Genomic DNA, 11740 nt, shown 5'->3' with positions numbered 1-11740 from the left:
CATCAATCATTTGCCATAATAATGGAAGTAAATACATCATAATAGAGAGCTGTCACAGGATCAATGTCTTCTACTTTCAAAATAAACATTTTGAGATTCCTCCAGTATTTATCTTCCATAAAAGAGATAATTGTAAAATAAATAATTGGGTTTACTACAGCATTTCAGTGTCAGCAGGAAACCATTGCTTTGCAACTTTATTTCAACAGCATTATGTCTAAAAAATTTAAAAAATAAGAAAGTTGAGTAGTTGTGGATGTGTCTGTTACATTCCATTTACCTGACCCTAACTACCAATGGCTCCATAAGAGCCACTGGCTGACAAATAATTTCATTAAAAGACAGCAAATTAACACAATGCAATTGTCATCACCTGCAGATTTCTGGACTTTTTGTATTTTAGAATGATATCACTCATATAAGACCTAAACACTTATTAAAATATCTCAAAATGTACAATTAATAAGCTACTTATATTTTGCATGTCAGCTAAAGCTTGCTGTGGAGTAGAAAGGTATCAGTTTGAGACATTTTTCCTAAGGATTATGAAGCATTTGATTACAAACATCAACAAACATACAGAAAACCTATACAATTGAAAATCCTTTCCTAGTTTCCTTTCTCTAGTATCATTACAATTCAATAGTTTCAATCTCTTGAAGTGTATGCCCGCATTGTACCCATTTTTGGGAAACACGGAATTAGTTAAATTTTTTCCCAGCTTAATTCCTGAATAAACTGAAAAATAATCTGTGTTTAATTAATTTAAAACTGCCACGTGATAGCAGATTTCATGTGCTACTCAGAATTTTTATCTGCTGGAACATCTAAGATTGATTTGTAACCCAAACTGAAACTCAAAGCACCTCAAAAAGCTCAAGAAATTTAGGTTATCATACTAAGCCTATAAACCAGAAAGGAAAAGTACATGGGATCCTGCCTATAACCAGCACTTGCCAGTGGCAGACAGAAACTCTAAAAGATTTATCCATTGTGAGAGAGGGAGTTACCAGCCCAGTTCCTCAGAAATTGAATTCTCAGGTTTTGTTTGTTCGTTTGCGGTAGAAGCCTGAATTCTATGCTGTAATTCAGTTCTTGGCAGGTACTGCCTTTCATTAACCTTCAGTTCACTCACCTGAAGTCAGAGCTGTTCACATAACAGGCCAGGCCCACAATTTCATACACCTCTAGATTCTCTCAATGAACTGTTTGCAGAAACTTGCTTAAGCATCTGCTTAGCTCTCATAAAGCACCTGAAGACATACCAGGCTGAGCCAACTATCTCCTAGAAATGTGCATAATAATTTAACAGTGCAAATGTTTTCAAAGGGGAATATATGTAGTATGACCAAAGTATTATGCAAATGTTGTTTTTACAATGATTTAGCCCTGCCATAATATCTTATGCTATTTTACAAGCAGTGCACTAAGCCATGTCATTGCTGACAAAGGCAGGCAGGAGCTGGACCAGATATCCTGCAGCCTCAGCCTGAATGTATGGATGCCTTGGGGGCACACTACCTATTAATTTTAAATCCTGAAACTAATTATGTATGTCAGGGTGACCTCTTTCTAATCTACATTCATCACAGAACACAAGCCTTCTGTCTCTGTTGTTTCCATAATAAAATAGCTGCTGATAGACTTATATAATTGACTGTATCTGAAGTGGACTCCTACCATGGTGCTACATTCAAATAGTATGTAATCCCACCTGAATAAAGATAAGCAAAAATAATCCAGCTATTTCAAGTAATTAACTTCTAAGGTTACATAGTAACATTGGAAAAAAATATTACCCATAATCTTAAAAACAGTGTAACAGAGTACATAGAAGTCACATTCATTGCTGAGCTACCAAGAAATTATTTGCAACATTTAAAAATGCATGTAGTGTAATACATAGACATTTCTATTTACTTATCCCATAAATAGCTTGACATGTTCAATACATATTGATGAAATATGCACCTACAGGTCCCTCAACCTGACAGTGGGATTTTTAGAGATGCCTAAAAGAATTAAAGGCAAAATTATCACTGATTTCTAAAGGAAACCATACCTAAATCTCATTGAATTTTAAAGAAAACAAAGGAGCAAGCATGGTAGAGCTTTCATTCTCTGCTGGACATCTATGGACACTACAACGAAAAACAGAGAAAAAAAGAGGTGCTGCTGCCTTCTTCTCCAGCCAACCTTGGAGAATTCCTTAGTCACATTGCTTTAAGAGAAATCAGACTTACAGTCCATTCATATGCCCAGCTTAGAATACTAACAAGATCACATCCCAACAACCTTAAGTTCCCTTTTCTTTGGAACTGGTGACTCACAGGCTGGTGACTGAGGAAATTCCAAATGACTTGGAAATAATTTAGACAGTGGTTCTGAGGTCTTCGAGCTCTGTAGACCTGCTCACTTTTGGGAGCAGTCCCACAATCTCAAGCCAAGTGACTCAGACACATAACAGTCTTCATAAGATCATGTTTCTTCTGAAGATCTTTAAACCCCCAAATAACTTCACTCTATTGCATGTATGAACAGCAAAATGAAACTGAAAAATCATCATTAAAGGGAGATTGATCTCTGAAATATCCTGGCTCAACAACCACACATACTCCAAGGAGACCTCCTAAGCTGCAGTACAGGCAGAGGGACAGAATGCAATAAGCAATCAAAAAGCAAACATCGTAATAATAATGTAGGAGACATAACAGATACATTTTTTTTGAAGCATGTTCAATTTCTAGTGGTCAGGAACAGAGAGCTTAGTGAGGCAAGAATTCATCTGTTTTCCCTCTTAGACAGCAATTATGAGAACAGCTACACTACAGAAAACTATAATAACACGTTAAAAGATGTAAACAAGATCCAGCTTAAAAGTCAAAAGTACATTTATACTTGGAAATTAATATTAACTTCTATTACCAGGAGTGCAGCAGATGTCCTAAAAATCACAAAAGCAGAAGTCTGTTCTGTATAAATGAGCTGCAATGAGGAAAGGAGATGGTAAATGCATTAACTGATCTGTGTGATATTGTACCATAAACATTTGATTTAATCAGTAACAAACATTAATTTAACATTTAATCATCAGTTAAAAACAAAAACATTAGCATTTTTAAAAAGTAGGTCAGTGTGCGCTCCTGTGATACATATCTGAGTTGTACATGTAAAACAGCTGTACACTTGAACCAAACCAAAGCTTTTACACTTCTATGTGTATCTTTACCAAATCAACTCTGCTCTGCAGCAATGTTACTCACTTTCTCTCTTGCATTTCTTAATCCTCCTGATTTCTGCAATATTTATTTATGCTAATAATGAAATATTAAGAGTTCTTTTTTCACTAGAATGCATTCATTTGCACTGTGGAGTGCTCCATTAGTATCCATCTCGTCTGAAAATGATGGATACTCACTTTTTAAATGCTTCATGCTTTTCTAGAAGAGCCACTTCAGACTAATAGGTTATTTGGCTCAAGTAAAATGTAGCTGGATGAAGTTGTATGAATCTTTCATAGAGCACACTATACCATGTACCAGCCAGCTGTGAAGAATCCCGCTCACAGCTGTGAAATAACTCCTACAGGTCTAAAGACCTATGTACCCTACTTCAGGTAAAAATGACAGGGTTTTTACCTCATTTTCTCCAATAGGTGCACACATGTCCTTTCCAAATAAAGCTTTCCCCTGGATAAATTTTGTACATGGAAGAACAAGCACATGTCACCTTATGCACTGCTGGTAGGATCCAAATGCTACACTGACAGATGCAGTGTAAGGGTTAGGACAGAATAAAATCCACAGCACAGAACATCTTCCTGTAGTCCTTAAAACCGGAAAAAACACTACTTTACAACTGAGGTTACTTTTCACGCAGTTTAGCTGCCTATTTTGCCCATTTGAAATGTCACTCACTAGCATTCTAAGAAAACATGAACGCATTGTTTTTACTGAAAAACACATGTGAACTTTACTGAATGCAAAGCTGAGCTCCTGTAACAATACTACTACATGGGACTAGTGAATCTGGGTTTGCAAAATTCCCTACTGAGCTTCAGAAGAAAACATGAAAGACAACTTACTTTGCCAAAGACTAGTATTATGCTCTCGCTGAAAGGAGGTTCTCTGTAGAAGTCACTTTTGATATTTCATATTTAGTGGTCTCTACAAAATCAAAAAACATACCATTTCAGGAAACATTCACAAAATATCAAGTACTAAAATAATTGAGAAAGTATTTCCTCAAAAGACCAGTCAGCTTATCTAATGCTTACCATTTATATTCTTTGTATTCTTACTATAGCTTCTACAAAGATGGCATTTCTTCGTGTGATTGTAGTACTTTATTTTTTAGACTTCCTATGTGCAAACTTACCCTTTTCTCAAGGAACAGTTTTACCTTCTTTGTGTGTCTGTTTGCTTGCAGCAGGATGTGCATGTGTGTGTGTAAACTACATAAAAATTTCCAACTAGAACAACACATTTTAATTTCTTTCATTATTGACAAAAACACTTCTAAGGAAAGATGCAAGCAAATGGTACATTTGTCTGTAAGGGATTTTTCAAGTAATAGCTAAAGAACAGAGCCACTCAAATCTTACAGACCTTTAAGATGTGCAGCTCCAGAACTGAAGTTTTGTTCTCATATTACGGAGCTTAGCTAGCAATCAAGAAGCTGAAATTCCAGACTGCAACATATTTGCAAATCACAATAGACCTCCCAGTCTTCTGTCAGTCATTTGGACAACACTGTCCCTGCTGAAGCTCTCAGGCATTTTCTGATACACCAGACGGGTTCTACAAATAACCTTATCGCAACAATAATAGGTTGGCTCCCTTCTTGTGAACAACAGTTGAGAATATAAAATTCATTATTTACACAATGCGAATGTTGTGAGCATACAATAGTTTTACTTTATTAACAACATGCTTCTACATTAGCAATCCTGGTGTAATTTAAGTGATGTCCCCATTAGAGTAGCAAATCATCTTTTCACTAATACAGCAAGAAAGCCACCAATATGAAAATTACTTATTCTGAATCACATTAGGTAATGTACTTTTCAAGTACATTAGGGCTTAATTTTAACCTATGTATTGAGCAACCTGTGAAGCAGCACCTTCCAGGGGTATCACCATCCCAGTGTTCCCTCAGTGGCTTTTATTATTCTTTTGTCAAGAGTTTTGAATCATTTTTTAGCACTGCACAAAGCCCACATTTTTTTCCAGGTAATCTATCTATTTTACATGCACAATGTTGCATTTAGTAAACCCCAAAGTGCACCTATCTCTCATCATAGGTAAGAGATTTAGAAATGAAAGTCACCTTGAAACTTGCTAGAATTTGAGGTCCCAAGTAATTTGAATTATTTTTGCATCCTTTTTTTTTTAAACTAAACACATTTAGCACCTGTGCTCAGCACAGCATTCAATGAAGGGCACCAACTGGCAACCCCAAAATCTCTCTTAACAATAATTAACTTACAATTCTCAACTTTACATTACAGCAATGACATATGATAGCTCTGTAATCCCCTTCTAAAACCAATCCCTCATTCCTTGCACAGAAACAGTTTTATAGTTTTGGGGCTGTGTAATGTGAATACATGGAAACAATAGAATGAACTCTTCACTTAATGTCTCTTCATCTCAGAATACTTACATAACTTTTCAGCACGTACTAGTACATGCCAGGCTAGGCAATGGGTTGGAATCAGCAAGCTTCTTTTTCGTATAGAGAACAGGATTCTTTTATTGACCTACTTTAAAACATGAGATTATATCTATTCTGATAAGAATTTCCTCCTAGTTATCACTACCCTTGAGGAAAGAGCATGGTAAGTCAGACGTTTACCATTCACTGCATGACAAGAAGGCACCTAATCTTTCAGAAGTTTTCTCTGGTTCAGGAGGCAAGTTTTTAATGTGGTCTGTGGCAATGACAACACCCATGAACTGCAGAAAAAACTAATCTGGACTTTTACTGTATGCCCACCAGGCTATCCAGAGCTGCTTTGTTCTCAAAGGTTTTTCAGTTTTCTTCTTATTATTCACCTGTTCTCACTAACATAATGCCCAATAACATCTTAAATGAGGTTTGCATTGACTTCCAAAGCAGTGAGAAGTGAAAAATAATCATACTGAAATAATAAAGTGCCAAGCACCATGACCATCAGGGATTTGCATTATATTGTACTTTTGAGAGAAAAGAGTCATCATCAGGAAATGAAACTTCTGAACAAACCCCTCTATGCAACTGACCTGTTGTGATTAGAGTTCACTGCTGAGTCTATACACTAATTTCTTAGGACTTTGTCCTGAAGTTCAAAGTTATATTTCTTAGCACAAACCTTAAGAGCATTCAGAAGTGGTTACAAAGCTGTGTCAGTCCCTTTATCCATCCCACTGATAATATATCAGCAAGCTGCAACTCACTTTCAAACTGTCACAAGAAGTTCAACAGCAGTTAAAGAATTTTCTAAAGCACCTCTCTATAGCATTGGCACTTCTTTCATGCAAAATTCTTAACTAATTGAAGCTAGGAACTACATAACTACATTTTTCTCCATTAGGAAGTGACTGATGATTCCTGAAGAAATTACTGTTATGGCCCTTACAAAAAAATAACAAAATGGGATTTTGTCTTTTTCTTAAAATGGACAGTTCTTTACAAGTCCTAGTGTGACTTTATTTAAACCCTTTTGAGTAGAACCTTTTCATCTCCTACTGGCAAAGACTGTTCCTACCTTTTTCTTTTAGTGTCAGAGGAAGGGCTTTTCCACATGCTCAGTTGTGGCAGTCAGGGATAACTCCGGGTTTGTCAGTGATGAGTGCACAGCCTTGCAGAACAGAACAGCTAATCCTGGGTTGTGACTGATCCAGCTCCATCAATAACTTACACCTCCTCCTGCACTTACAGAGCCAATGCCATGCTCAAGGGATGCTTATGGTTGTCTCACTGAAGACTGTGGGATGATGCTTAAAGTTGTGCTAAGTTTAAACTGTTTGGCAGAAACCAATCTCACTTGCTTCTGCTTAGTCGTTAGCTTAATTACTATCAGTCAAAATAGCATCTCATGGAGACCACACTTTTGCAGGAACCGAGTGACGGGAAAAGACACATGTCACTACTGATGCTGTAATAAATCTGCTATTTATATGCTAAGAAGCTTCAGAAGTACCCATGTGTTTCATGGTGATTACACAGGGAGCTGTGGATCATGTGGAGCATGTGGATGACACATGGACGAACACAGGCAGCTGCTTTACTACTGGGATTTCGTCATCTTGACTTTGCACTCCAACCTTACAGTGTATCTGTACCTTTACACTGTAGGAGATGACTGCAGTAATATCTGCTTTCACACCTCACATTTTAACAAATCAAAAGAAAAGCCAGGACTTGGAAAAAATTCAATATCTTCATATCACTAATAAGTTATTCAGAGGATTCAGCACATATTGTAGTCAACCTGTACAGTAATAAATTATGCCACATACTATACTTTCTCAAGTTGCATATTCTGCTGTAGGGGCTTGGTGTGAGAGCTAGTTACCAATTTTTCCCTTCTTCCAAGAGAGTGAGCCATTAAAAAAATAATTTATTGAGCTAATTTAAAATGGTTTGAGTAGACTTACAAGTTGATTGGCAGCAGATTTTTTTTTTTTTTAATAAGTTTATTCTTAAGATTCCCCCAAACAATGTATTTTTTCTTGTAATCTGCTATTTGTGATTCTGGGTGGACCACATTATAAATGTAGCAATAGTCACATATTTGGTATAGCCTGCTCACACAATATAATGCAGGTAGGAGCACAGGAAAATAGGTCACTAGAGCTTATCGATGTGCAGCTGTCAAACCTTTTATTCATCTCAAGGTTTGGTGGTTTCTGGACAAATGCACCATGATTGAAATCCCATTGCAGAAGTAAAGCTTTCAATATGAAATAGTATTTCATTTTCATTATCATGAAAGAAAAGAAGAACAAATGTCTGCAGTAGCAGAATACCACAGCAATATGTTAAGAATGGCAATTCTACAACACTGTTAAGTGTGAATAGAATGGTGTTCATGGCTGTCTTTTCCTTTCCCCTGCTCCCCATTCCTTTCCTTTTCTTTCTCTGCACTCTTCCAGTAAACAGAAGTTATAAACAAGAAAGGCTGCACCAAAAAGGTGCTTTTGAGACATTACTCACAGTATCACTGCCTTCTCTGGGAAAAAAAGCCACCGTTTTGTCTCAGGCACCTTACAAAGAAAAGCAGAAAATGGCAAAATAACCTTATTGTTACATATTAAGCAAACAATATTTTTACATATTAAAGAACAAAATCCCAATATTTTGTCTGGTGGTATAAATCAACTCTCTCCTGGAAGAAGGCTGCCCTCTGTCCTTAATCCTATGAATTTTTCACAGCACCATTCCCAGTACTGGTTTTCCAAGCACAAAAGGAAACAGCTGAGTATCTAGTGCAGCAGGACAGCAGGACTCTCACCACCAACCCTCTCTGCCCTTTCCACTTGGGTTAGCAGGGGCCTCTGGAGCTGTCAGGAACAGCACTGCCAGGCAACACCTATTTCATCACCAGATCTACCCATCAGGGCTCTGTACTGCAGCAATCAAACAACTGAGTGTGGGGTGAAAATAACCAGCCAGTCCCAGCACTGCCCACAACAAAGTGGGGATGACCATGGAGTGAACTATACAAATGATGTAGGCCCTGAATAAAGGATTTTAATTACTTGTAAAGAAGATGGTAAGATATGGCCATGTGGGAGGGAACAGCAATCATTATCATCCAAATTTTGGAAGCATAACCATTTGGAACAGAAAAGGAGGCAATGCAAAGGGCAGCAGGTTTAGATGAAAATTCTTCCCAGGGGTGATGCCCCCACCCAAATCTAATGGGAACAGGTCAAGCACTACACAGGGCAGGCACAGCAAGCCTGTGCCAGCTGATGTCAGGATCACATAAAGGTCCCCATTTCATTAAGCAGAAAAGAGTTTATTTAGTAGTACAGAGCAAGGCCTCGAGGATCTCTGACTGGAAGCCACCCTGGCCATCTGCAGTCAGACACAGGTGGCTTTCTGGCATGGACTTCCCTGCTGTCCCTGGTCAGCAGCAAAAAAGGGCTGTTGGCACTGCCAAAACAGCTTGAAAGAGGCCTGTAAGCAAGGTGGTGCCTGGGGTCTTGCTCAGAGCCTCATGGAATGAAGACCTGATTGCAGCCTGCTTACTTAGGTTTTTTAAATTCACTTATACTCATCAGTATAATTTTTTTCCTCTGTCCTTACCATCTCCCAATTTATTTTTGCACATTCTACTCCTCGGGTGAGCTTGGCATCTCATTAGAGAGAGGAAGAGAACAGTAACATGGGCAGTGCTGCACCAACCTCAATACAGGGCTCTGGCATGAAGAAACTGTTCAAAACAGTGTGCAGAAGCCTGGGAGCATGTGAGCTTGAAATATTCACGTAGGCAGCAGTGAGTGCCCCAGACATTACATTTCTTGGCTGTAACCAACACTTTATGGCATGCAGATGTTTACTACTACACAGGAAAAAGGAAAAAACCTCTAATTTTTACCCTTTCCATCAAACAGTGAGAACTCTACAATAACACGGCACCATATTATTAATGCATAGAGATGAATTGCTTGATATTACAACTAAACATCAGTGTTTCATTGATCTTTGAAAAGTATAGTGCTTAAAAAGCCAACAGGATCTCCATCATACAACAAACAGCCCTGTTCCTAGGAAAGCTTGTCTCTTACCTCTTAGATACATGGTAAAGGGTAAGCCTAAAACATCTGCCGCAAGATAGGCTTCAGAGAAATCTAATTAACATCATGTCCAGGAATGATGATAACAAATGTATCCTGGATAAAGTCACTGACAGGAGATCACTTTGTTATGCCAACACAATTTCAGTTTGGAAAGAAAAAGATTTGGAGAAGTCTCCATTTAAAAAAATCATATAATATTAAAATGACAAATTACAGCAAAGGAAGGAGAGAAACACACCTCATGTAAGAAAACCCAAAACTGCACAAGGGAAAAAGAAGCTGAGAGGAAGGATCCCATCCTCACTTACACTGGACCTTGCAACTGTGAAGGTCAATAAATTAAAAAATGGCTGCAGACATTCTAGTGAGCAGAGCAGTGCCCTGAGCTGTTACGAATGTTTTAGAGCCTGCTGAAGGTGTTGACTGTAATTAAAGCCCAAATAATGGCCTCAAAATACTGAGAGCTGATATCACTGTCTTTTCTGTTTGCATTCAGCAGCAAACCAACAGCTTGGAATCTGAATGACTTCATTGTTAACGTGGTCTAGGATAAGTTCCCAGAAATCTACAATCAACTCCTCTGTCACCTAAACAAGAAGGAACACAGCGCTTTTCTTTCGAAATATTGCCATCTTACAGCTTTGCAGATCCCTTAAATAAAAACAGACTCAGACCTGGTTTTGGGTACAAGTGAATAACTCTCATTATTGTATGTATGGCCTATGTTTTACAATGATTTTCACTTTATTGATTGGCATTGCTCAAATCTATTTCATTGCCTCCCCAAAGGACTGAACTCACAGAGGGAGATCAACAAAAAATATCAAGTTCATCATGTTTAGAATGGTTTCTCAGCATCTGCGCTGCCTCTCTTTGCAATGACCTTTCACTGATAGCTTTTCAGAAGCATTTTCAGAACGACTGAAGAGAAGGAATGGCAGCCAGGTTTGCTCTAAGTTTTGTGATAGGTGTCTGAGAGATTAATGTTTTGATTAAAAGAACCTTGATTGAATTTTCTGATAGAAAATTGTTCATAAGCACATGTGCCCCTTAGTTTTGGATCCTAGGTTGGTTTTCTTGCTTACAGAGACACTGTATGTAGAGGGAAAGAAGAGAACAGAAGTAAACCCAGGCAGTGCTCAGGCGTGTCATGGTTAAATGGTAGGTGGCACAAAACAGACTATCAGGCTAAGGCTCCGCGTTCATTTTAGTGCCAGTTTGGACAACAGTTTTCCTCCTTGATCAGAGTTCACAGGTTCCCATAAATAAATAGTGACTTCATTGTACTGTCCACTAAATATTTCACTTGTGACAGGTCACGTTTCAGGAATGAAAACAGATATGACACAGATCGTGAGTAATACGCTCATTCATTTTGACTTACAATTAAAAACTTGTCACCCTGGTGTTATTAAATGGTTCCAAGGAGATTGATTTCTTTTTCAGGGTTCTTTTTGGTTTTGGTTTGGTTTTTGGGTTTTTTTTAAAGTAGAGACATACATTAGAGCAATCTTTTAATCATGCATTTATGGAGTAAGTAGTGTGTCTAGTAGGCAGAGAGGAAGCTGGCAATGAGGCTTCCCAAATTTTACTTTTAAGCTAAGCCATTGATCTCTACGTTGCTTTTGGCAAGTCACTTTTTGTGTTAGACTTGATCTAAGCATAATATACTATAAATAATGCAGGTGTGCTGAAGTCTATTTAATCTCTGTAAATCATATTGCAGGATTTAAGCAAAGCAGAGATCCAAACACCCCTGTGGTGGGAGGGATATAAAATCCCAACTGGAGTAGAAAATCGAGTACTGTCTTTATTAAGGTTTCAAGGGTCAGTCTCAAAACAAGCAATTTTCAATTATCATTCACATACTACGTGCATCTCCTTGATTTTTTTTTCATTAAAATGTTTCCTTCAGCCACTGACAAAATGACAGATTCTGTTAAGTGCTA

The sequence above is a fragment of the Corvus hawaiiensis genome, chromosome 15, assembly GCF_020740725.1.
Source record: "Corvus hawaiiensis isolate bCorHaw1 chromosome 15, bCorHaw1.pri.cur, whole genome shotgun sequence".
In the NCBI taxonomy this organism is placed as follows: Eukaryota; Metazoa; Chordata; class Aves; order Passeriformes; family Corvidae; genus Corvus; species Corvus hawaiiensis.
The sequence above is the reverse complement of the archived record's forward strand: the minus strand, read 5'-3'. Positions refer to the sequence as shown.